This window comes from Temnothorax longispinosus, chromosome 12 (assembly GCF_030848805.1).
Source record: "Temnothorax longispinosus isolate EJ_2023e chromosome 12, Tlon_JGU_v1, whole genome shotgun sequence".
NCBI classification, from domain to species: domain Eukaryota; kingdom Metazoa; phylum Arthropoda; class Insecta; order Hymenoptera; family Formicidae; genus Temnothorax; species Temnothorax longispinosus.
Genome location: NC_092369.1, coordinates 2,734,528 through 2,758,076, shown reverse-complemented (window position 1 = coordinate 2,758,076; position 23,549 = coordinate 2,734,528). Strand labels below are relative to the sequence as shown.

General features: G+C 41.2%; 1 protein-coding gene and 1 pseudogene across 4 annotated transcripts in view; both read right to left on the bottom strand.

The window, feature by feature from the left end:
• Argl (Argininosuccinate lyase) overlaps positions 1-23,549 on the bottom strand; it is a 336,643-nt gene that overhangs the window by 67,115 nt on the left and 245,979 nt on the right. The window lies entirely within an intron of this gene.
• On the bottom strand, positions 9,315-10,889 carry LOC139823201 (protein germ cell-less-like; annotated as a pseudogene).

Here is a 23,549-nt window from a genome sequence, read left to right as displayed (position 1 = left end):
CTCGTTCAGCTCTTCAATTTCTGCCAGGTGTGCCCGGTAGTCTCCATATCTTACCGGTGGTGCTCGATTTCGAGGTGGTAGTATTCTTCTTGCGTTTCCGGTTTCTTCTGTTTCGTCTGGCTTATTCTTTTTATCCGCATTACTCTCGTTGCGATTTTCCTTCTCTTCATAGTTGTCATCATCCGTATATTTTTCATCTTCCTCGTCGAGTTCAAGTTCTATTCCTATCTTCTGCGTGCGTTCTTCTTCATCAGATTCTATGAATTTAACATCTGATCTTGTGTATACCTTTCGATTCGAAGGGTCGAAGACTTTGTATCCAGTATTTGTCATTCCGATGAATATCATCCTCTTGGTCTTGTTGTCGAATCGATTTCTGAACTGCTTTTCAATGAGACTGTATGCTTCACATCCAAAGATCTTTATCTTCTCGTAGTTCACTTCAATTTCAGCTCTCGTTGCTGGAACTTCGTTATTTATCGCCTGACTCGGTATGCGATTCAGAATGTATGCGGTGTACATAACGGCATATGGCCACAAGTATTTTTCTACATTTTTATCGATTATCATGGCTCTAGCCATCTCAGTTATCGTTCTGTTAGCGCGCTCAGCTACACCATTTAGCGCATGTGTGTAGGGCGGTGCTATCTCGAACTCAGCATCTTTGAATATCTTCCTTAGCGTATCGTTCACGAATTCTGTGCCTGCATCGCATCGTATTGTCTTGATGTGTTTCCGAACTTGCTCTCGTATCTGTGCTTAAATTTTTCTAACTTCTTGGATGTTTCGCTTTTATTCCGGATTGGATATGCGGCGATGAAGTGTGAGTAATCGTCCACAATTGTGAGAAAGTATTTCTCTCCGTTTATGCCTATTGGGCTGATAGGTCCACAGAGATCAACGTGAATCTTGTCGAATATCTGTTTTGTTCTTGGCCTCGTTCCTGAGTGGGGTTGCTTGCTCATCTTTGCTTCAATGCATGTTCTGCATACGCCGTCCGGTTTCACTGCACCCGAATGTCCTAAGCGCCGGTGCCATATCGCTGGGTCGCCAGTTAGTGCTATATTTGCCCAATCTTTCGTTGACGTATACATCTTCTTGAATGTTATATTATATAGATTGCTTTCGGGTTGCGTTTGCACGATCAGCTCTTTTCCTTTGTATATATGTCCGGATCCGTTTCTAAATTCGACTTGGAATCCTTTAGTCTCTAGTCGTTTGATAGACAGAAGATTGCATTTTAATTGAGTAGCGCACAATACATCGGTTAATTGAATGATCCTACCTTTGTAGTCCAGATTTATATCGGCTATCTCAGTTACCGTAATTGCCTGATCTGCTTTTGCCACCGTAACTTCGATCGGTTTCTTTAGTTTTCTCCGGTTGTACGTAAGATCGAACAGTTCCTTCTTAATCATGTGATGACTCGCGCCCGAATCTAGTATGAAATTTATACCTTTATTATCTGCGTTACCGTACGCTGTATCCGCTTGCGAGCAGAATGTGACGACATCTTCTTCTCCAGTTGCCTCGGCCGTTTGCGCTTTGCCGCTTGAGTTTTCCCTGTCGTTTCGTCGTGGATAATTAAACTTATCTCTCTGTCTTGACTGTCCGTCACGTGTTGTTCCCGGTGATTGCCATCCTGTTGCACGCCTTTCGTTGTACTCGGAGGGTTCTCGGTTGCCACGTCTTCTATTGTCGTTCCCTTGCTTGTAGCGACAGTTTCGTTTGATGTGCCCTTGCTTACCGCAGTTAAAGCAGGTTAGGAATGCCACGTCTCGTCCGTGATTTGACGTTTGTCTTTTCTTTAGTTTCATTTCTTCGTCCAGAAGACGGTTTTTGACGAACTCGGCTGAAATAGTATCGTCCCTGGCTGCCATAGTTTTAATCGCCGTGATTACGTTGCTGAATTCTGCTGGCATCGACATTAAAAGTTGAGTTATTTTCTCTTCCTCGCTTATTACAAGGCCTCCGGTCTCCATTCGTTCTATGCAACTGTCAAATTTTACCATGAATGTCGAGAGGTTATCACGCATCTCATATTTTAGAGATTGAAACTCACGTCGCGCGTATAGCCTTCCTAGAGCGCCCGTTTTCTCGAGACGATCTTTCAATATCTGTATAGCTTGCTTGCACGTCTTACCTTTTATCAGTCGCAAGTATTCGTCACTGACCGTTTGTATGATGATTGCCATACCAAGCTTATCATTTTTCTCGAATGTGCTGCGTTCCGCCGCTTGTAATCCCGTGTTGTCACTCGTTAAAACCTCACTTATCTGTTTTTTGGCGAACAGTGCCTCGATACGGATGTACCAGCTCTCGAAGTTTCTCGAGGTTAGCTTTTCTATTGGGACTTGCATCCTGAGTAACTCTTCTGGGCCCATAACCTGTTATTATATTATGTGGAATAGGGCGTTTGGTGTGTAGAATAACTTCCACAGTATTTGAGTATATGCACAGTTTAATATAAGTATTCGAGTTTTACAATACACGGCAGGACGGCCGGCTAACGGTCAGAACAAAATGGCAGTAAAATTAGCTCTGAAGAAAAGCGCGGTACATGAGCGGAAACGAAGGTAAAGTAGAAAGTGCACATGTATAGAACCGACGCGTCCTCTATAAGGAACTAAAAATGGAACTGAAAGTTGGTAGTGATTTTAACGTTATAGAGATAAACAGAAATTTGCAAAACTAAAATATAGACTCGTGTATTTTCACAATTAAACACCATTGCACAACCAAATACATCTCGGGAGTTGTTCTTTCCTCTTTTCTGCGGATTCTGCGAACCCGGTGCCGGCCTTGAGACGAACTTCAAGGCCCGGCACGACAAAATTGGTGGCAGCGGTGGGATCTGCTAACCGGCCAAAAGGACATCCTGCCAGAGGTACACCTAAAAACGGGAACGGAACAATAAACGGCGACAACGCATCCCGGAGTGAATCAACGGTAGCAGCCGCCGAGCGTCACATATCAGCGACACCGAAGACGGCCCCGACCTACCGCACACCGAGGCAGCGCGGTACCAAGTAGCGAAGCCGCGAAGCAGCGTGACACGGAGCAGCGAGGCAGCGAAGCAGCCCAACGGGACAGCGTACGTCAGCGTACGGGACAGCGTAGCAGCGGACGACGACTTAGCGGAAAGCAGATACCATGCGCACCGCGTTGTTACTGTAAGTCCGTTCTATGTTGTGATAAACTTTGCGAGAAATAGGGAAACGGACCGCGAGCGCCGAAAGAAAACTTCGCGATTACAGGAAATATAAGCGCGAGCGTTGAAAAGAAAACTTTGCGATTACAGGAGATATAAACGTGAGCGCCGATAGATGTCGGACGACTTACCCCGGCATCCCCCGTCAGCACACGCGTCGCTTCGCGCCGCGCGCAACTCCCTTAGACCGCGTGCGACGGAATTAAGACGCGCAACTCGCAGACAATAATACGCCGGTGCTCGAATTACACCCCAACGTCATAGTAGAACGCGAATTCGAGTTTTTAAACGCTAGCCTCTGTAACGCGAACGAAAATCTGCGAGATAGTATAGCTAACAAAAGCGGTGACAAAAACAGTGACGATCACGACCGTGACGCACGCAGACTGCCCCCGACCGAAGATGACGCACGATCGGACATCTCGGTCGACACACAGAGTGAGAACTCCGGAAGAGGAGAATTTTCCTTGACCTTGTACGACAGCGACGTATTCGATCCGACCGAAGAGGATCATACCCCACGGGCCGACAAAATGAGCCAGCAACGAGCTGCCGCGGCCATTGCGCCGCGCGAAGATATAACACCCGCGCAGATCAACGCGGAAATAGAGCGACTTAGACCCGCGGCTAACAGGCGACCGTTCGATACCGACCAAAGCCGAGCCCCTGAGCCGACGCGAGCAGATCTGGAAGCACAGGACTCCGTGCTCAACGACGTCCTGAACATGATGCGCGACATGCAAGAGCGCATGAACCGTGCAGAGGCCGCAGAATTCGACCGCTCTGTCGAACTGCTTCGCGCCATGCGGGATATGCAAGACCGCGTAAGCCGGCTAGAATCCGCCACTTACGATCGCCCCGACGCACGAGATCGCCGCGTACGCAGCCAGGGTCCTTTAGACGTCACATACGGGCGAACGCATAGCGACGTCCGTAATCAACCGGGACACAACATCGGGTTCCTCAGTCTGAAAGAAGCCCGAAACATAATTCCCGAAATAAATGGAGAATCCCGAAAGCGCGTCCGCGAATTTATAACCGCGAGTACATACGCGATGAAGAATATTCAGCCCGCAGACGAAGCCATGCTTTTAGAAGCAATACTATGTACAAAATTCAAGGGCAAAGCCATTACAGACTTCGACACGCGCAATATTCGCGATTTCGAGCAGTTAAAGCGCGGCATGACCCACCTGCAGTTAGACTTTAACTCCCTAAAGCAGAAACCGGGAGAAAGTGCGCAGGAATTCGGGCGTCGAGTCGAAAAACTAGCGAGAAAACTGTACGAGGCCATGGAGGAAGGCCAAGGGCACTCGCAAAAGCAGCAGAAAGCGATTCTCGACAGCATTAAGATGCAAGCACTGCATAATTTTCAAATAGGATTGCACGAGGACATTAAAATGATAGTCAGAGCGCAGCGATACCGAACTTTGCAGGAAGCAATAACCGGCGCCAGTGCGGAGGAAAAGGTAAAGGGCCCCTTCCCGCGGAACGGACAGACGACAAACAGAAATAAGTTTAGCACGGAAAACGCGCGAGATCCGGAGAACGAGGCGATACAGTGCCATAAATGTGGAGAAACAGGCCATTACGGGCAAGATTGCCGTACGAGCCGACATGCGAATAGATTCTCGTTGCCGAAACCGGACAAGCCCGGCGGAATAAATACGCTCGAGTGCACCTATTGCAAAAGAACCGGGCATAAGCGAGAAGAGTGTTGGTCGCTGAACGGACGACCCAACACGGAACGATCAAGCCGATCGAAAACGGACGCCCCCAAAAAGGCGCCAGTAAATGGTTTAAAGGTAAAGAAAAAGAAATCGTGAGAAACGAGCAATGAATCCTCCAGTAGCGGCAGCGAAGAAGACGAGAGACCAAAGAAGAATAAGGCACGAGCCGCCAAAGAGTATCAAGTGTCGCAGATAACGGGAAACATAACATACATACCTTAAACCCGATAACACTGCCGATTCAAGAGGCCAAGAAAGGCAAGACGAATTTCTTATTAGACTCAGGAGCGATCCTAACGCTAATAAAAGTGGGAAATTTAAAAGGCGGCACTATGGTGTGAGAAAAACGCCTGACATTGACCGGAGTGACGGGACACAAGATCCACACTCTCGGAAAGATAAAAGCAACCGTAGACCTCGGAAGCCAGAGAATACGCCATACCATGTACGTGGTAGAAGACGATTTCCCGATCGATTATGAGGGGATCCTGAGGAATGATTTCCTCACAAAGCGCAAGACCGTTATCTCACACACCACAAGGCAGGTACACATCGGAAAGGTTACATTCAAACTACGAACATATAAGAAGGTAGATTTACCACCCCGCAACAGAGTAGGTAACGTAAAAGGTAAAGAACCTACACCAAGAGTGTTCATCGGACACTGTTTGATGGAGCCGACAGATTTCGAATGCCCGACAAGCATGTCAAACGGCGTGAAAAAATTAGTAGAGGCACCCACTACGCGCGTAACTCTAAAAGAGAAGCCGGTAAATGACATAACTGACATACTCACGTTACACGTGACCAAAAAACGCGAATCTATTTCAGCGCGACGCAAACGATTACGCGAGCGATTACAGACCGAGCAAGTGAGCGCGGCGACGGACGCATCAGATTTCGCCACCAAAGCCGTACGTTTTCAGGGGCCAGTAGGCCAAGTTCGACCGAACATCTACGCCAGCAAAAAATTAAGCAAGGCAAAACAACCATTCGACAAGAAGAGTAACAAGGACACGTTTAAAGTAGGTGACAAGGTACTATTACACGACGAGACAGTGCGACGCGGACGTTCGAAAAAACTCGAGTCCCAATGGATCGGACCGTACGTGATCCTCGAAAAGCATAGCGACGTGAACTACACTATTAAAATAAAACGAAAGACGTTACGCGTCCACGCAAATCGTTTAAAAGCGTTTATCGAAGAATAAGACCTCATGCGAAACCAACAAAACGCGATGCAGCACGCGGCGAAAAATCAAATTAAAGTCATAAACGCCACGCTAGGGCATATTGAAACGTTAGAGCAGTCTATTAGTAAAAACGAAAATCTACTAGTAAATGTCACAAAACGAGTGCAGCAACGGGCGTCGAAACTAGCGCGCCGCGAAGAGATAGACGAACATTTGTTAGCGATAACCGCGGTCACAATCAAGTTAATAAGCGACGTAGAAGACATCCTAGCATACTTTACTTACTCTAAGAATGATATTATCCTACTCGTGCGACTACTCCCGATCGAAAATATTGTAGCGGAATTAAAAGAAGCAACGGCCCACCTATCCCAAGGATCACATTTTCCTTTCAAAATACAAATTGACAATTGGAACACCATTCAAAACTATGTGAAAATAAATGCATACTATGATAATCCTAACGTTCACACCATCCTAACCTTCCCGATTGCCACGTATCCTAACTACGAAATTGTACGCAGGACACTCCTTCCGGTGTACGATAATAAAAACATATTTGTAATATCTAAAACCACACACACTGACATAAAATTCGTATGCGACATAAACTATCCCACGTATTTCGTAACCGCGCGCGCACCATGCGAGGCTCAGATATATGTAAAAATGCCAATGTAATATATCCCGTGGGCTCCGTGTTTATAGTTGTAATCATAATAGGAATCGGAATTACTATAACATGGATAATAAAAAAGAGAACGAAGAAGAACACGCGACGCGACTTCCGCAAGCAACTGGAAAAATAGAATAATGGCCGTGTCCAGCCGAACCTCTGCTTAGCGAAGCAAAAGGTAGTAACTGAATGTGATTGGTTCTTACCTTTGGATCCAACCAATTACACTTAATTGCTACCTTTCGCTTCGCTAAGCAGAGGTTCGGCTGAACGCAGCCAATGTAACTTCCATGGAAAAAGAAAACAACACAAATATTAACGAAAAACCTCATGCCTCAGTTTTTCTTTTTCCACGGGGGGAGGGATGTTGTAATGCGGAAGCCGAGTTGGCCTCATTGCGACACTGAGCTGTCAGCGCACGAGTTTCGGCTATTGCCAAAGACATCTTAGGTTCCAATTAGATCCCATGGCCTTTATCTTTACATATTCATTGAGCATTACATTCTCGAAATACTAAGTATTCGAAAGTACGTCGGTCGTTGTATCTTCTTCTCCCAATGTGAGTGGAGTGACTAGTTGCATGTTAACCGATACATACAGAGGATAACATAACTGTTTATCCAGAGTCATTATCTCGTGCTGAAAATATTAATACGTGACGTAATGCGCACAATATAAATTATATAAGAACACATGTCGTTGTTTTCAATGCTAACTTACTTCCGTATTTCTCCTCAAACATAATCTTAACATACGCGAGTCTTGAACATGTTTTACTTGACGTTGTTCATTCAGTAAAAATAGACAGACTCTAAAAAAAATTTCATATTTCTGTTATTAACTTCGATCTAAAAGTATTGAATCAATCAACTGATAATCTAAAGCTGTAACGGCCTGACTTTAGTATCGAACGCGGACTAGCTCGCCGGATCAGGAGTTCGATGAAAGGCCCAGAGACAATAATCAATTTAGGTCGTACATGCAGTGGTTTATTCAGTTTAGTATACACACGGAGAGTACCGTTAGCGCGGTATTCAATATAGCGCAAGGACGGGCGGAACGCGATATATACAACGAAGGGGTAGTGCAGGCGCGCTCGGCGCGGTAACGGAAGCGTAGTCCTTGGGGCAGTCTGCAGAGTAACGAGCGCGGTATTACAATACTAGACGGACTCGGTATATTACAGGTAGTGCTTGTGCACTCGATAACGAACGCGACATTACGCTAATAGACGGACTCGGTATATTACAGGTAGTGCTTGTGCACTCGATAATGAACGAGGTATTACAATATATTCTAACGCGTGCGGGAACGCGTAGTGTATAGCGGAGGATTTCCGGAGCCCCGGGGCGGCGGCAGCGAGAGCCCTCGTTGCGAGGCCGAGCGTGCTCAACCCCGCGTAACCGTGCCGTCGGGGGTGATGGAGTGCGGGGACACCTGAGAGCACTCAATCGAGACTCGGAGCTCCGAACCCCGTTGGTGTGTCGCCCTAGGATTCGTAGGATAGGGTTTCGTCCAGAATAGCGGAATGCTGGAGATCAGACAAAGTGAGTCGCTCTCGCCGGAGCGCCGGTTTATATAGCGCACGGCGCGGCGGGTTCGCTAGGAGGGAGGCCGATCGTCAGGCGAGTCGCGCTGTGGTGGGGCGGCGCGACGCCGCGCGCTCGTCCTCGGTGAGGCTCGGCTTCCGTCGGCGTTCGTCGGGAGACACCGGTGCCGCGTTTAGCCCGCGCACACGGTTTGAACGTAATAAAAATGTGGGCGCACCGCGCCCTGGCCTTCGCCCGACTGATAGTCGGTCGGGCGGCATCCGGCGGTTGTTGGCCGGGAACGATGCTTGGCGAACGGGGTACATCGTTACAAAGCTTACTTTTTCAGAATTTTATGCTCTTTGTAATTTGCCTTGATATGCTCACAGTCTAGTCTGTGGTTTCTTTTAATCCGCAGGCTAGTTGTGTCTAAAGTCATTAGTAAATCTAGTCCATAATGGAATGCCTTCCATCTCCAAATGTATTCGCTTGGCTTCTCGACACATCTGCCGCACCGAAAGCACTCCTTAGAAAATTCCTTTTCCGTCATTTGCGCCGGACTGCACGTGGTGCAGAAAATACGTAGTTCCGTCTATATTGATTCTATTTAAAAAAAAAATTTAATTGTAGCACTTGTAGTCTACCCTCTGTCTTTATTTCCATCCACTCTTAACAAGTGAAGCCACTGTTCTCTGTAAGCACCGTGCAGCCAGTCTGGTGGTCTTAAATTATCACTGTATAAGATCTTGTCGTCTTGTTCATGTAACAGCAGATATTTCATCCTCAGTGCTTTGAAAGGCGCTGCATATTCCTTGCTCTCTTCAGTCGTTAAAAACGGCTCGGTCCACTTGTGATTTTTAAAGTTAAAACAACCTGGCTTCGAAGCGCGGATCTAGCTCGCGGCTAGCCTGGGTTCGAAGGAGGTGCGGAGAAGCAGACGGGTGGCGAGGTTAGCAAAATGAAGGCGTGCCTCGGTTAACAGAAAATAGTCAAGTTTATTCTATAACAATAACAATATATGCACGCGACATTTACAACGGGTCACTACGTGTGTACCGCTTTAACTGGATTCGCTCGCGAGTGCCCGCGCGGTTTCCGACGGTTGGGCGTGCGTGTGAGGCGACGTTGGTTTGGTCGCGGGCGGCGCGGGGCAACCCGCGGTATGTACGGGGCGGAGCCGTTGCTTTTGTAGCCTCGTGGATCGAATCGCGTGGTGGTAGGTATCGATACGGGCGGCGCCGGTTTCCCGGTCGGCTCGGCCCGGAGCGCGGAAAAATGGCGCGAACCGCGGCGGCGATATGGATCGCGAAGCGTGGGTAACGCGGCGGAAGCGGGTCGTCGGCCGAGACACACTCGACGAGGGCAGAGAATGCCGGAGGCGCTCTACCTTCTTGTCCGGACAGGCTTCGGATGATTTAGATAATAGAGAGAAGCCGGTCCTTCGCCGAGACGCACTCGGTGAAGACAGAGAATGCCGGAGGCGCTCTACCTTCTTATCCGGACGGCTTCGGGTGATTCGGATAACTGCGAAAAGCTGGTCGTTAGCCGAGACACACTCGGCGAAGACAGAGAATGCCGAAGGCGCTCTACCTTACGTTCGGACTGGCTTAATGCGGGAATTCAGGATCGGTGTTGTCGGGAAGACGGATGATCGGGAATCGCGCTCTGTGCCTGTGCCAGCGACGCCGGGCTTATATACGCGTCGCGGCGGCGTCGCGGCGTGGTGGGGGTAGCGACGCGATCGCGAGCGCCGGGACGGTGCGGCGGAACGATCGGTGGTTACGGCGTCTCGACGCTGCGATCGCGTTCGGCGGTGTTCGGCCGCCTTCGGCACCGCTCGGCGCGGTGAGGCGGTTGCCGCGTTAAGTCCATTCGCGGACTTCCTAACATTGCATGTGAGAACGATTAAAAATACGCTGGGCACACCGTGCCCGTTCTTCACCCCCGCAGGTGGTCGGCTGGGTGGTCTCGGCGTGGTGTTACTGCCGGAACGATGCATATTTGGGGGTGCATCGTTACAAAGTATTCATCAATTTTTAGCGGTTCCTCAATTATACAGTGTGCATAAATGTGCAAATAACCTGAAAATGAAGCAATCACATATAATTACACAACAAACACAAAGATTCCATTACTTGTTACTCTCAGAAGTCAAATATGGGTCATTTATAAACGTACCACAAGCGTAGCATCATGTATATGCAAAACTCTGTTTGCAAAACAACCAAATCAGGACTGGCGACCAATTCTGTCATCAAGTCTGGCGAAATTGCCTTCAAAAGGATGTCGCCATCCGTAACCCAACAGATTGACTTCCAGCAATCGTTTCGCAGCTGCTTTCACAGTAGGCACACCATACGACACAGCTGCGTTATAATACGACACAACAGTTTCACTGTTTGTAGTCTCCACCATTATGTCTACGCACTCATCTATTAAGCCTTGCAGTTGAAACAGTATAGACGTTGCCAGAATAGAAACCACGTCTTTCGGCTCCAAACTGTCCTCGTCTTGATACAACGAACCCAATACCACAGACAATGCTGGATATTATTTCATTACTCCCAGGTTATATATCAATTATATTTGGTGTTTGCTGGGAGTATAGCAGAAAAATTATGCATTCACACATTTACCTACTGTGACACATACCTACACTTACTTACTAGTCACACAATATGTATTTATTGATAATATAATATATGTATAAGTACATATAACAGAAAAATTATGCTTTCACTATTACATATGCACTTACTAGTCAATGCACATGCTTATATGTATAGATAACATATAAGCTGCATTCCGATATTTACTGTCAGCAACTGTCAGTACTGAAAATCTATAGTATACATAACGTAAAATATAGAAAAATATAAACCCAAATAGCACCGTACATTTTATGGACGTCCGTTTTACGTCCATTTTACTACCATACGTCCATGGACATAATAAGGTCGTCCAATGTACATCCATATAAGGATGTACATTGGACTAATAAAGAGGGACGTCCAGTGGACATCCATTTAAGATCCCCTTTATATAACTAATTTATAGATATATACTGTACATCCAATGGACATTTGTACATGGACTTATTTTGGATTTATTATTTTTTGTCACAAAAATGAGTTTTGTAAGGCATAGTGTTACTTTCCCGTCACGTAAGGCATTTTAATTTTTCCGTCGTCATGTCTATAATAAGTTTATAATAGTATGCGTAGCAGTCTTTTTTTTATGGCGTGATCATGCGCGTGCAGATACCATGGCCCGGGCGTGTAATAATTAACGAGTCTTGCGCGGATTGATCGAGCGCGATCACGTGACTTGATTTGGCGGGCTCGTGCAGGGATGTGCGCGCAGGTGTCTTACTCGTGTATCGTACTCGTCTATTGTCCATTTCTAGGCTACTCAGTGCGGTTTCACCCGAGGTTTCACCTGCATCACGTTGCAGAGAGGCATGCAGGTATACGACTATACGTACGTACGTGTGTCAATTATTGTCATAGTGTAGAATATCAAGTGTGTTACACGCGGTGTTTCGAAGAATTGTGGAATTACGAACGACTCGTCGGAGATTGATCCGGTTAGCGGTGTCGCGGGTTGTCGAACGGATCGGGACAGACCTAAAGGTTGTAAGAGTACACGAATACGAAAAAATGTAAGTATATGTATATGTATATATATGTGTTTAGTAAATAATTTTAGCAATTTTTATTGTCATAACCTAAAAAGTTAATATTTTATTTTATATGACAATGGTCACCAGCTTCGCCGGTATACGGGTTTGTGTTTCTACGCGTTCTCGCGTTTCCTCGGGAATTTTTTCGCGAGGAGATTGCGTTCGCTCTCTTTCTCTCTCTTTCTCTTTCTCTCTCTCCCGCCACGTCGATCCGCCGCAAACGGTCGACGGTCGGTCGTTTGCTCGCGGCTCTCCGCTTCCATTTCCGACGCGCATCCAAGTTGTCGTCATCGTCCGCTTCCCACGGACGAGCTCCGGGCCGACGTCGACGGCTGACATGTCGCGCGAATTCTCTTCCGCAGCTCCGAGGAGCTGACTTCCCCCGAGTACGTGGTCGAGGTACGTACGACAATCTTATCTCGCCGCATTTTCTCCCCCGCCTTCCGTCCTGTCCCATCGACGCCGGTTACCTCAGACTTCAGAGGTTAGACTTCAGAGACAATATTACATATTTTTTGAAGTGAAACTTTTTTAGGCACGGTAGTGAGTTCGATTCGCGACACGAAAAAGTGTAACAGAAGTGAAACTTCTTTGGTACGGTAGTAAGTTCGATTGTGCGACACGAAAAGTGTAACGAAAATTTGACCAATAGGCGTACGGCGTTGGCGAGACGGTTCTTCTTCTGGCACGGTAGTAAGTTCGATTATGCGACACGAAAAGTGTAACGAAAATTCGACCAATAGGCGTACGAAATTAAACTTCTTTGGTACGGTAGTAAGTTCGATTGTGCGACACGGAAAGTGTAACAAAAATTTGACCAATAGGCGTACGGCGTTGGCGAGACGGTTCTTCTTCTGGCACGGTAGTAAGTTCGATTATGCGACACGAAAAGTGTAACGAAAATTCGACCAATAGGCGTACGAAATGAAACTTCTTTGGTACGGTAGTAAGTTCGATTGTGCGACACGGAAAAACGTCACGAAATAGTGTCACGAAAATTCGACCAACAGGCGTACAAAGTGAAACTCCTTTTGGATCGGTAAGTAAATTCGATTTTGCGACTCGAAAACGCGTCACGAAAATTCGATCAGGCGTACGGCACTGGCGAGACGGATATAGTGAAAACTGCGTGTAACACTATATTTTCGAGTTGCGGGCGGCTTGGAGTGACTAATTCCGTTGCATTGTTTTTGTATTAATTTCAGAAAAGTTATGGCAAAGCCTTGCCTTCAGAAGTTTCACTTTTAACGCGCGTGGCGACCACGCGTTCATTTTTTTTTTGTTATTAAGAGAATAGAAGCAGCGTATAATATTTATTTACTTACTTATCGCAATAATAATTTGCAATTATAATTTTAAAAATAAGACGTATAAATATATTTTATTATGGAAATGTGGTTTGATATTGAGAATCAGCTCGAAGATAGCTGTAAGTTCACAAAGAACACATTGCTACATTTTTGAAATTAATTTATATTTTTAGATGATGTTTTTAATAAGCTAACGAATTTAACAATATCCTAGGCATGTATAATACATATTTCTGATTTTTATATATTGTACATACTATCCATGTATTTGACTAGTGCATTGACTCAAAATGAGTTCATGATAAATATCTAAAATATGCATCATGAACTTATTCTTATTTTTCACATTTTTTGGAATAAATGCTCTTAAAAATCTATAAATTAAAATATTTTTTATTTTAGATAGTTCTGAAAGACCATACTACTGCGGTAAAGGTTGCGCAAGGCTAGTACGTGAAAGTTATGCAAGACCACTGGTACGTTGTTCAAGGAAATTTTGAAAATAAGTGAATGTGCCTAAAATTGCCACTAAATATTACAGGCGAACAAAAGCTAGTACAGATTCTTCGATAAATTTAGTTGAATCTGATCAAGCTTTTGCTCAATCTTTAAATAATAATGATTTTATAAGAAACGATATGAGTATTAATGAACAATTAAGTTGCACTGATTTAGATTATAATAATATTGAATTAGATAATAATCTATTAGAAAGTTTAGAGTCAGATAGTAATACATCTAATAACAATAATTTTATTAATAAATAAACTTTAAATAACGAATCAATTCATAATTTTGAAGACTTCAATAATACAGCCAATAAATATTCATTACAATCACAGCTTGTTACTTGGGCTTTGAAAAATAAAATTACTCATGTCGCATTTAACGAATTACAAGAATATTTTAAAATCCAAACATGATGAATTACCTTCAGATGCTCGCGTATTAATGAAAACTCCTAGAAAAAATACATTAAAAATTGTTGAACCAGGACATTATTATCATTTTGGTTTGAATAATTGCATTCAGAAATTATCTTCATTTGTAACGTTAAAAAATTTACAACAAATAGAAGTTTACATAAATATTGATGGTTTACCACTTTTTAAAAGTTCGAATCAGCAGTTGTGGCCAATATTATGTAGTTTGGTTGAAAATCGTAATAAAGTAAATGTTGTAGGTATATATTGCGGTGAAAGAAAGCCGGACGATGCAAATGTATTTTTGAAAGATTTTATCGCCGAAGTTATAGATTTATCAACGCATGGTATCATAATAAATAGAGAACACGAAAGATTTAATTATCCATTTAAAATTAAAGGTTTTATTTGCGATACACCTGCTAAGGCATTTATTAAATTTACGAAGGGTCATACCGGTTATTATTCATGTACAAAATGTGTTATAGAAGGAGATTATATTAACGGTAGAGTTTGTTTCTCGAATTTAAATAAATTCCGTGATAGGACCGATTTTGATTTTAGATCTAAATCTCAAGAAGAACACCACATAAATTCAAAAACTTCAGATCTCGAATTAATCAAACATTTAAATATGATTGATGATTTTCCTGTGGATCCGATGCATTTAATTGATCTAGGTGTTAAATGTAGTAGTGAATATGTGGTGTTTTGGTAAACCATCAACAAAATTATCTTATGCACAAATTTCAGAAATTTCTCATTTATTAATAAATCAAATTAAAAATATTCCATTAGAATTTAATCGTCATCCGAGATCATTAGTAGAAAGTAGGAGGTGGAAGGCTACAGAATTTAGACAATTTTTATTATACACAGGTCCTGTTGTTTTAAAATCTGTACTTAATCGTGACAAATATCTCAATTTTATGTCTTTAAATGTAGCCATCACTATTTTATCATCTCCTCATCATGTTAGATATTTAGAGTATGCTAATTCTCTTCTTAATTATTTTATAAAAACTTATATAATCTTGTATGGCAAAGACAATTGTTCAATTAATATTCATAATTTATTACATTTATGCGGTGATATAAAAAAATTTGGAATTTTACAAGAATACAGTGCCTATCCCTTCGAAAATTATATGCAAAAGATAAAAGGATATATTCGTAAAAAAGATAAACCATTACAACAGATAATAAATCGTATATATGAAGAAAATTTTGCGGCATTAAATGAAGAAAATAAATTAAATTCGAAACCCAAATTATTAAATAAACATGATAACGGACTTTTAGATCAATTTCGGTATACTAGTCAGTGGGAAAAAATAGTGTTTTCTAATTTTACTTTGAAAATAAAAGAACCAGACAATTGTTGTACGTTAAATAACGGTGACATTATTTTAATTAAAAATATTGCTAGTAACAATGAAAATACAGTAATAATTGGGAATTTTGAATCAAAAAAAGATTTTTATAATGAGCCATGCAAGTCTTCTGATTTAGGCATATATTTAGTAGAAAATGTTGTTAATGATCTTCAAAGTTGGAACATAAATGAAATATCGCATAAATGTATAAGATTACATTTTGAAGATAAATTTGTTACTTTTCCCTTGCTTCATTCCGTCTGATCAAATTTAGATAGATTTTAGAATTTTAATAATTTTATTTTTACATATTAAAAATTTTCAATTTAAGATCATTTAAATTATGTCGATTATATTTTACAATTAAAATTAATAAAAATATAGATAAATTCTTCTTGTCTTAAATCAGGTTTAACTTCTCAATATTTAAAAAAAAAGATGAATAATGTTCTAAAGAATATTATTATAATATAAAAAGTATTATTTTGAGCTATATATATATATCTGATTGTGAGAATTAAATAAATTTTACGATAAGACAAAAAATCGAGTTCCCTTCTGTTCGTTAACGGTTTGATTCCGAATACTTATTGTATAATTGAAATTATTAATTTAAAGTTATGTATTTGAAGTTGCGTACACAATTTGTTAATAATTCGCAGGAAAAAATGGCGAAGACATGGACAGTTGTCATTTTCACGGAAGAAGATACTGTAGAAGCAGTTCCAAGTAATTGGATACACGATAACAAGTGTTACTGGCCGTCACTCACACCTGAAAAGTTAACGGCCGCAATAAAAAATCATAATGAACTCAATGTTTCTTGGCCTTCATATCCTAAGGATTTTGCGAAATGGCACTTTCTGTAAATATACTACTTATTGCGTTTTAATGTATCAAGTGACAAAGAATCTATTTATTGCATTGTCGTAACGTTATACTTATTTTGTTCTAGCCAATTATTCTACAGCACAAGAAAAATGTTGCAAGGCAGAATATTCATCCGACATAAATTCTGATAGGTCATTCGGAAATAAAAGGAAAGTGACGAAAAAAACTTATGGCTCTTCGTTTGAAGAGAACAATTCATCGACATCAGACGATAATAACAATTTGTCTCCAACTAAATTACCGACTCCACCACGTTTAACAAATGGTTCGTATACATTTAGATAGAATCTTTAAAAACTTAAAACCTTTTAAAAAATGGTAAGATTTTAGGGATAAAATAAAAAAGTAGCGAACAATTAATGAATTCAAAAAACACATAGTCGTTTGGTCCTTAATCGTTTTTTCTTTCAGAAAGTATCAGTACTTTTATAAAAACAAAGAAAAGAAAAATAAGCAATAAAGCTACTAATGACAGTGACAGATTACGAAATACTGACAAATTTCGAAAGAACTTATCAAAATCTAATGGTAAATTGTTTTTCGTAATATAGAATTATTAATCACAACTTTTTACAAAATGTAAAAACTTATAACGTATTTTTTTGTACACTTTGTAGATAATAACAAAAATTTAAATAGCAACGAAGAGATTTGAATGATCATCAACCATTTATGACAGAATGTAAATGTTGTCCAGTGCATTTGAAAAACAATTGTGGTATGTATATGTTACTCGCAATCGCTGAATTTTCCCATTGCCCGAATTTTTTAACCAACGCGATGCGAGTAAGCTTAAATGTCCACAACGCGTTTTGGGTATTTATTTCGATCTGCACTAAGCGTTGGAAAACACCGCGTTGGTTAAAAAATTCGGGCAATGAGCAAATTCGACGATTGCGAGTAACATATATATTTAGTATAAAGTTTATTTTCGATAAACTTATTATCAATCTTATTATAAAATAATGAATTTATTATCGAAATTACTATATGTTTGATAATTGATTGATAAATATATTAAACTATTTTTCCAGAAAATTACTTTAAAGAAATAATTCGCCAACAAAACATGCTAAAAGCAAATATGTGGCAGTATACAGATTCTCTGCAAGAATTAACTACATCTATTAATCGTCTTCTTACGAATGATAAGGAGAATCGAGTGCAGGACCAAGCAACTTCATTTTTCACACTTTTTGATTTTCCTTTGCAAAATGAAGAAAATCTAATCCGCGTCGATGAACATCTTAATGACGAAACAAATTTTAACGTTGCGGTAATTTTTTATAATGTCTGTTGTTCTCAAATATATGTTATATTTTTATTGCAATGTTACAACATGTATTTTATTAAATAATGAAATTTCAGTTAATATAATTATTTTTATTTTGAATGTTACAGATTGTGGCGGTCCGCGCTACCAATGATACAGGCCTGCGCGAAGGCCCGCAATACCGGCAGTTCGCGCCAACGCCGTTAGGCGTCGCATCGCCGGGGCATTTGCGCGAGTTCAAACTTCCGCACCGAGTAGTATAAAGGGAGACCCCCTACGGGCTCGTACAGATCTTCCCGGCGCCAGTCCCCACAAGCATAAAGCGCTAAGACGCTGAAGCCTACCTATACAGCGCTAGTCGCTACTTCGGCGCAAGTCGCCTGCAGCGCTAGTCGCTTCCTCGGCGCCGGTCGCCTATATAGCGCTAGCCGCTTCCTCGGCGCGAGTCGCCTACGACGGCGCGAGTCTCCCGACCACAGCACTAGACGCTCGTCGACCCTCAAGGCGCTTGGTCGCCGTTCGGCAGTAGCGCGTGAATGCTCACCGACTCGAGGCGCCTGGACGCCCTCGGCAGTAGCACACTAACGCTCTCCGAACTCCTCGGCGCTAGTCGCCCGGCCATAGCGCCAGTCGCTCGCCGAACTCCTCGGCGCCAGTCGCCCGGTTACAGCGCAAGACGCTTGCCGACCTACTCGGCGCGAGTCGCCTGACACGAGGCGCAAGTCGCCAGTCGGGATTCCGTCGTGAGCCGTCGTGAGGATCGGACGTGCGGCATATTTCTGAGTACGATACTTGGCGGAAGAAGAAATGTGAGGAAATGCGGAGGAACGAATAGTGTGGAATTCGTGACGGAATTATATAGACGTAAAGATACTCCGAATTACCGGAGTACTGCGATTCAAAGTGGAGTAGGAAATCCAAAGTGGAGTACGGAACTCGGTGGAAGGAGAAACGGATGGAATGCGGAGGATCGAATAAAGTTACTCCGAATTAGCCATAAAGATAAGCCACTTTGCATATTAAAGGATGGTGAGTCCCCTCACGGGGCTTGATAGATCTTTAAAGAATCGTTTTTCATAAGTTACAATTATTATTTTTACATTCGAATTATTTTTATCCTTACTTTAGTTTAAAGGATTTATTGAATTTGTTTATATATTTATGTGTTTTACCCCTGATTTAATATTTGTGGTATCAATATGTGTGTTAAGATTAGGATTAAGGATTTAATATAATATTAAACTTTGGAATTGTGGCGTACATACACGTGGCACGCGGTTACCACGGGCGTTCACGCTCTCGCATATGAAGATCACGCGTAACGAGAGTGAGTAGTACTTTCCCTTGCCTATTATTTCCTGTTTACTACCATGGATGGTCCTTGGACGAGAACAGGATAAGTTACCTTGACTTTTATATATGATTTCGATAGATATAACGTTTGTACAACTCACCCTAGTTGATTATTTTCCCGATATATCACTTTCTAGTTTATTTATTTCGCGTATTTAGTGATTAGTTCTTCGGATTTACATTTAAATTATACGATTTATTGAATTGGAATTTATTTGTGATTCGATGTTCTCTTTCTCTATTTAGGAATAAGATTAAAGATTTGGTAATATTAAATGTTTAATTCTATGAGTTGTATATTTATTTTTGCATTTAAATTGAATGATTCACGTTTTCGTTCATGTATGTGCGTATGAAAAGATCACGTGTGACGAGAGTTAATGGTACTTATGAGTGATACATTTAGGAGTAAGATAAAAGATTGGGCAATGTAAATGTCTAATTCTATGAATTGTTTATTTATTATTGCATTTAAATTGAATGAGTCACGCTTTCGCGCATATATGTGCGTGTGAAAAGATCACGCGTGACGAGAGTTAATGGTACTTATGAGTGATATATTTAGGAGTAGGATTAAAGATTTGGCAATATTAAATGTATAATTATATGAGTTGTATATTTATTTTCGCATTTAAATTGAATGATTCACACTTTCGTACATATATGTGCATGTGAAAAGATCATGCGTGACGAGAGTGAATAGTACTTATGAATGATATATAGTTTTTCACTTAATTGATGTTCAGTTTCTTTATTTAGGATTAGGATTAAGGATTTAGTATAATATTAAACTTTCAGTCATTTATATATACACCCATAATTGTGGCTTACATACACGTAGCACGCGGTTGCCACAGGTGTTCATGCTCTTACATATTTGCGCGTGTAAGAAGATCACGCGTAACGAGAGTGAGTATATAACATTTTCCATTGCCTATTATTTTCTGTTAAACTGCCATGAAAGATTTGACAACATTTAATTAGTAAATATTGATATTAAGCCACTGTATGGTATTTGTATACATGGCATGTGTTTACCACTAGCGTTCACGCTCTCAGATAAACACGCGTGACGAGAGTGAGTGGTATTTTTTCCTTGCCTAATCCCTGGACGAGAGTCTGACGAGTTGTTTTGATCCTTACATTTAATTTCGGCAAATATAACATTTATATAGCTCAGTTAGTGATGTTCCTTTAATTTATATGAATAATATTATAAAATTTATTTTTGGATAACATAGATATATTATCTCAGTCGATTACTTGACATATATATCTTGTTGGTTTAATATTAGATTACTCATTTTGCTTATTCAGTAATTAATTTGTTTATGTTAACCTGATAAGAACTGAATATGCCGAGGAACTCTAAGAAGAAAAATCTTTCTTTTGAAGATAAGTCGCCTAACTCTTGTAAAGAGGAAAAAAGGCAAAGGTGTGATAGGGGTCCGGAGGAGCTCCTTTTGGATTCCTCCTCTTCTTTATTGAATAGAACTTTGTCTCGTACTTCGCCAAACCGTAACAAAGACACCAATAAGAATAATTCGGACATGGATTCTTCTTCTCCTCTGAATAAAACTGTGAGACCCTCTGAAGGGGGTTCCATAGAAATTCCGAAAAGAACACAATTCATTGCGGCACAGAAGGCCAATAGATATAACAATCATAGTTTAGCTCCTTTCTTAGTACATGTTGAATCATTGGCGTCGGGCGACTCCGAGGTATATAATATAGGTAATTTACACCCAATGAGCATAGGGAAATCATTATGTAAAAACTTTAATAATATTAAAGTTATTAGGAAGTTGGGGAAAAACGTGGTGTGTATTGAATTCAACAGTTATACTGAAGCAAATGGATTAGTTGAGTCAATTGGTATATTACCTCCCTTTTGGGTAGCATATATCCCTAACTATAAGATATTCAGATCCGGAACCATTAGAGGCATTGATCCTTCATTCTCTGAGAGTGAATTATTAGAAAACTTGACGCTCTTGGATGAAGATATCAATATACATTCAATAGAGAGGTTGAAATTCCGAGATAAGAAAGACGGTAATGAGCTCAAAGATTCTTTTTCAATTAAAATTACATTTATGTCTAGTTTGTTGCCGGAATCAGTCCTTTTTTATAGGGTGAAGTGTAAAGTCAACCCCTTCGTAAACAGAGTTCGAAGGTGTATTAAATGCTCTAAATGGGGCCATTCAGCTGCCTTTTGCAGAGGTGAACTGACCTGTGGATATTGTGGAGGCAAACATACATCGGAGTCATGTGACAGATCGAACGTAGTAGTAAAATGTATAAATTGTAAGGGCGATCATTATTCCTCTGATGTGTCGTGCCCGGTATTTTTGAAACACAAACTCGTTAATACTGTTATGGCATTTGCTAATGTTTCACAATTTAGAGCCAGGAATTTGATCACCTCGAAAAGGATTACTTCCTGTAATCAGGCGGAGAAACTGTTAAGATCTGCTGCTTTTCGTGGTTGGAGTTTTGGATCCTTTGTGGGTGGGGCGGAGGCTGATCAACGTGAACGGCTTCCGTCTCGATTTTTTCGAGTGGGTATTCCCTCTTCAAGGAGGGATAGGAAATCTACGCATAGTAGTTTTTCCGATACGGATTCATCCCGTAATGAAACATTGAAGGCATCTAATGAGAATCAATTAGTAATTTCAGCAGAGACTCGGAGCACTAGCGATATGGATGTTGCTATTACTTTTCCCCGTCCGGATATTATAATAGAAGATCTAAAGAAAATATACGTTTCGAATTCAAATGAGAGGGATAGAAACTTAGCCCTTGTAGAATATATGAGAATTCTTTTCAGTAACGAATCCGCGATTATGAATAATAATAATAATAACTGATGGCTCGTTGGTTGTACTTGTCGATTAATTTATTTCTTTTGATTATATTAATTATATCACGTTCTCTAACTCTCTTAAAGTTTTGCAATGGAATATTAGAAGTGCTTCTAACAAACAACCGGAGCTTTCGAGCCTCATTAGAGAATACGACATCGTTTGCTTACAAGAAACGTGGCTTCAAAATCGGAGTTATTTTCAGTTTAAAGATTTTTTCACATTTAGAAATGATAGAGAACACATGGGAGGAGGTACGGCGATTATTTGTAGGAAGGAACTGGATCCGATTTTCATCGATGTAGAATTCCCGGATTTCTTGGGTCTTGAATACTCAGTAATTTCTATAAAATGCGACAGACTATGTCAAAACCGAGTGATAATTGTCTCCTTATATAAACCTCCTAACACTCATATAAATGAGGCCGGATGGACGGATTTCTTCCGCGCGATAGAGTCGTCTTGGAGTTCTAAGGGTGTTATTATTTGTGGCGATTTCAATACGCAACATTTATCTTGGGGTTCTTCACACCCGAACCGAGATGGAAGAGCCTTGGCAGAGGCGTTGGTTCATACGAGATTTTCTTATTTGAATGATGGTAATCCTACTAGAGTCTCTGATAACATGAATCATATTAGTGTTCCCGACCTTACTTTAGTCTCGAATGATATTAATTCAAGATATTCCTGGTACACTCTGGATGATCCAATGGGTAGTGATCATTTTCCTATTGTTACTCAATTCCATTTTGGTCATTGTGTGGATGAATCGTGCAATGACCTAGGTAAAAAAAGACTTAATATCACTTCGTTAGATGAATCACTCTTTTGTGAGTTAATGAATTCCAAGATGAACGAGGCTTCTGTAACTATGGATTCTACTACAAAGAAATATGAGTGGTGGTACGAGAGTATAATTGACAATGCACTGCGAGCAGGGGCGAAAATCATGGACTCAAAAGAAATTACAATTTTTGACCCTTCGATGGGTACTCGTAAAAGTTTTCCGATCAGACATTCTAAAAATAGGAAAAAGATGAGACCGCCTTGGTGGGATGAGGAGTGTACGGATGCCGTGTATAATAGAGGCAAGGCTTTTAAAGAGTTCAAGTCCTCTCCTTCTGAAGAAAATCTCTTGAAATATAGAAGGTTTTCTAGAGAATGTAGAATTACGATTCGACGTAGAAAGAAAATTAATTTTCAAAATTTTATTAATGACATAAATTTCAATTGGAACATCAAATCCTTGTATCCTTTTGGGATACAATCGGAGCTTTTAAGAAGAGTATTTTCTTTAATAGACCTAGTCCTCCTACGGAGAGTAGATTGTTGACCATTGATAGAACAATTGATAATCTTGCCCCTCCTTGGGTTTCTGATTCCTTTGAGAGTGAAGTGACAGCCGATTCATTGTCATCTATATTTGAAGAAAAATTTTTATTTCAAGAGTTAAAGACTATTATTATGTCTCTGAAGGCCAAAAGTTCTCCTGGACCAGATCTTATTAGTAATCAACTGCTACGGATTTTGCCTGATTC